Source organism: Gossypium arboreum, chromosome 2 (assembly GCF_025698485.1).
Source record: "Gossypium arboreum isolate Shixiya-1 chromosome 2, ASM2569848v2, whole genome shotgun sequence".
NCBI classification, from domain to species: domain Eukaryota; kingdom Viridiplantae; phylum Streptophyta; class Magnoliopsida; order Malvales; family Malvaceae; genus Gossypium; species Gossypium arboreum.
Genome location: NC_069071.1, coordinates 62640852 through 62645592, shown reverse-complemented (window position 1 = coordinate 62645592; position 4741 = coordinate 62640852). Strand labels below are relative to the sequence as shown.

The window sequence follows — 4741 nt, the reverse complement described above, 5'->3', positions numbered from 1 at the left end:
GGAAATTATGCCATTTAGCATAAATGAGGTGACATATAAAGTAAAAATCTAAGATTTTTACTTAGATTTCAAATTATAATATATATATATTTATTAGTAATAAATGATATTAAATTAATTTATTATAATTATATTATAAGATATTTATATGATAAATAAATTAGTACAAAGACAAATGTATAGTAAATAAAATATACAAGTGTATGGAGAAAATACATACATTTGTAAAATATGTATTAGATATTAAATAGATATTTATTATTTTATAAAAGATATTTACTAATTAAATAATTAAATTATAAGATTTTATATGATAAATATATTAAACAATGACAAATGTATGGTCATAAATGAATAAATACATGAATAAATAAATAATACTTACTATTTAAGGATAAATACATGTGTGTGTGTATATATATATATATATATATGAAAAGAAGAAGAAAAAAAAGAGAGAGAGAGAATAGAAAGGAAGAAACAAAGCAAACGAAACAGAGAGAGGGGAAGGAAAGAAAGAAAAAGAGAAAAGAAAGAAGAAAAGGAAAAATTAAAGGTGTGAAGCTTGGAAGTTTAATAGGTAAGTCAATTTAGCCCTTTTTACTTAATTTTGATGTTTTAGAAGTTTTGGAACAAGACTTTGATAAAATTAAGTTTATATTTTGAAAGTTATTAGATTTCTAGATAATGTTCATGTTGATTAAAATGATGAAATAAGGGTTTAATTGATAGAAATTCAAGTTAAAAATGAAATAAGGATTGAATTGTAAAGTAATTCATAAGTTTTATGTTGAAGGGCTAATTTTTTAAAGTTATTATGGATGAGTGCTAGAAGCATATGATGAATAAACATAGAATTGAAGTTTTAATTTTGATATATGATAATTTTATCAAGTAAAATTAATGGAAATTGATTTTTAGGACCTAATTGTGAAAATATTTGGAATTAAAGTCTAGTGCTGAAATTATGATTTCCAAAAGTTGTAAAGTAGTTTAAAGTGATAGAATAAAGTATTAATTGAGAAAAATCAGCTCAATTGAGAGGCTAATTGAGTAGGGACGAAATTGTTTTTTATTAAAGTTCGGGGGAAGAATGGTAATAAACAGCTTGCACTAAAACAATATTGGACAGCAGCAGTAGACTAACTTTGAAAAATCACCATAAATTTTACAAATTGAATTAAAAAATTAAAAAAATATGAAATTAAATTTTATTGAATTTAGTTTCTCATAGAAGAAACGGTGTAAACAATAGATTTGTAAATCATGAGATATAATGAATTTTGTTAGATAAGGTCAGAATGAATTCGGGTTCCCCTGTTCTGACTTTGGAAAATCATAAAAAATTGGATAAAAATAATTAGGGGCTTAAATTTTTATGTCTAGAATCCTGAATGAGTTTAGTTTCAATATAAATAAATGATAATATCATTAAAATTCTGTACGAGAAGATAATTAATTTTTAGTGAAGAAGGGACTGAACTTTCAGACAGCTGAACAGGGGAAACTTTAAAGAATAAACTGCACTTATTGGATAAACCAAAAATTCTTAAAATTTTATGGTAAGAAGATATATGAGTCTAGTTTCATAGAAAATTATAAGATCTTAATTTGGAGTTATATAGCTCCAGATATAAATAATTCAGTGACTATAACACAGATGGACAGCTTGAATATTCATAAAAGTAAATAATAAAAATTATAGATGATGTTACTTACAAGTGTGTTATATACTTTAAGGATGTGGAATGGAGAGGAGGAGGGTAGGAAAATATATATGAATATTCAGCTAGCATGGCTAATTTGCATGTTTTAGGCTTAAGGACTAAATTGAATAAAAGAAAAACTTCAGGGGACAATTTTGTAAAAATGTCAAAAATGACCAGATTGAAGAGAATGAATTGTTTTATTATCTAAATTAATGAATTGAATGAAATTATCAATTTAAGATCGGGTGAAAAATTGAGGAAAAAAATTAAAAAAATTATCAAAATGCCCTTGAATCTTGATATTTTTGTAATTTAGTCAGGTAAGTTCGTGTAATAGAATTATGCATAATTGTAAGCTTGAATTAAATATCATACTTGTGAATTGTATTTTTTTCATGCATATGAAATTGATATGGATATATTTGATAATGCCTGATAAAATGATACATCCAGTTGAACAAAAGAAAATCGATGGATGTAAGTTTCCCGAATTGGTTGTAGTTCTGCATATGTTGTAGGTGTAATATCCTGATTTTGGGCCTAGTCGGAATAGTAGTTTTGTGACCACAAAATCCGAGATAGAAATAATTGTTTTATGATTATTTTGAGGTCTATGATATGATTGCATGATTGTGTGAAAATTTTGTGAAGAAATTTTATGCATAAAGTGCTTAAATTGAAATTAGGGACTAAATCGAATAAATTACAAAACTTGCATTCTAGAAGTTTCTAGTATGAAATTGTTTTGAAATATTAATTAGGAGGTCTTAAATACCAATTTCTAAGTCTATGGACAAAAATTGGACATGGATGGAATTTTTGGAAAGTTTAGTAGTAAGGGCATTTTGGTTATTTAGGGGTAAAATGAATTAAAATACAAAATTAAAAGCCAATTTTGCTCATCTTCAACCCCATGGCCGAATATAGCAAGGAGAAACCATGTCTAGGGTTTTTCAAGCTTCCAAGCTCGATTGTAAGTCCGTTCTAGCCTCGTTTTTAATGATTTTTACGTTTTTGGAGTCCCGGTAGCTCGATTAAGCTTATGCTAGCAATTATTCAACCTAAGGTTCATATTTGGAAAAATACCCATAGGTGAAATTTGTGTATTTTGGTGTTTTATGATAGAATATGAGGTTTTAAATTATGTTAGACAACTTGTGCTACTCGATTTTAAGCGAAAACTAGCAAAAGGGCTTAATCGATAAAAATACCTAATAGTCATAAGTACATGTTAGAGTGAGAATTTGATGTTGCCATAGAAGGGAAAAATGATCAGCATGTCATAAAACATAATAAAATAGGCTGAATTATAATTTACGAGCTTTGGGGCAAAAGTGTAAATATGCAAAAGTTTAGGGGCAAAATTGTAATTTTTCCAAAATATGATTTTGGGTCAATTTGAATAATGTGAGTCCTAATTAGACTATATTTTAAATGATAGAGCAAGGAAAACTGAAATTCGGGCTAAAATGGGGAAAATACCAAGTTGTGGACGAAATGGTAAAAGTAGCCATTTTCGCATACGAGGTAAGTTCATGTGTAAATAATGTAGCATAATTGTTATTTTTAAGTTATTGATGTTAATTATATGATATGCTGATTTTTTTTATCGTGAAATATTATGCTTTGTGGTTAATGTTGAGTAATATGCAAATTATGTTTACTACTTGATAAATATGAATTACTACCGAGTATCGGTTCCGATATTCCGTGGAAGACGGCAAAGATGTGTGATTGAGGAAAACGCCCGTTTAAACCTTAGGAATAGATTAGGATGCAAGTGACATGTCACTAGGATGGTTGAGCATCCGAACTCGTTGAGTTGAGTCCGAGTTCACTTATGGATGCAAATGTCCGAACTCGTTGAGTTGAGTCCGAGTTCGTGAGATGTAACTAGGCATCCGAACTCGTTGAGTTGAGTCCGAGTTCACTCATGGATGCGAACGCCCGAGCTCGTTGAGTTGAGTCCGAGTTCACTTATGGGCGGGTTACATGGTAGCTTGGCTACATATGTGGCACTTATGTGCAAACTTTCCATGTATCCAATTATATTCGATGTGTTCAACGGGTAAAGTTCTACTCAAATGGAGGAATACTCAAGATGAAATGGACGTATTGGTAAGTGTTGTGAAATGGATACTTTGAACAGGTATGTACTTAACCCTCGGGTTGAAAACTCGATATAACAACAACATGGTAAGATGATAAATGAAAATGTGATATGAATGTCTTGGTGATGATTATGCAAATGATGTTTTATGTTTGCTTATATGGTTATGTTACTTGCTATTTGCATGTGAACTTACTAAGCATTTATGCTTACTCCCTCCTTTTCATTCCTTGTAGTGTTGACAAGCCAGCTCGGAAATCGGAAAAGGTCGGAGGCACGTTCACACTATCCGTATTCCATCTTGGCATAATGGCTTGTATATTTTGAGTATGGCATGTATAGCATTATAATCATTTTGTGTATATGGTCTTATGATATGGTTATTGAGTGGTATGGAAATGCTTGATAATGATTAGCCATTGGAATGGCTAATCATGATCATATTTGGTGTTATGTATGCTAAATTGCTAGCTAATCCATGGAAACCATGAAATAGGTAAAATTTACCATAAAATAGATTCAGACAGCAGTAGTGATGTGAATTTGAAAAATCACTAAAAATAGTAGAAATGAAATTAAATAATGAATAAGTTATTGAATTTAAGCTTGATGAGTCTATTTTCATATGGAAGAAGCGAAACAGGTATATGAGCTATATTTTATGAGATGTTTAAATTTTTGTGAAATAGGGCCAGAGCAATTTTTGGATCCCCTTTTCTAACTTTGGAAATTCACCATAAATTTTAAAAAGATAATTAGAAGTCATGCTTTATATTTACAGATTCCTTATTGAGTCTAGTTTTATTAGAGACAAACGGCATAGTCATTAAAGCTCTATACAGGGAGATATCTGATTCGTAATACACAGAGGTCAGAGTAGTTGAACCCTGAAACAGGGGAGACTTTAACTAATAAACTGTAC

General features: G+C 29.5%; 1 long non-coding RNA gene across 1 annotated transcript; it reads left to right on the top strand.

The window, feature by feature from the left end:
* The first annotated feature begins 359 nt into the window (after positions 1-359).
* Positions 360-4423, top strand: LOC128285411 (uncharacterized). Its single transcript, XR_008275906.1, has 2 exons — positions 360-580; positions 4056-4423. It is a non-coding gene; the product is annotated as an uncharacterized LOC128285411 (long non-coding RNA).
* Positions 4424-4741: the final 318 nt, after the last annotated feature.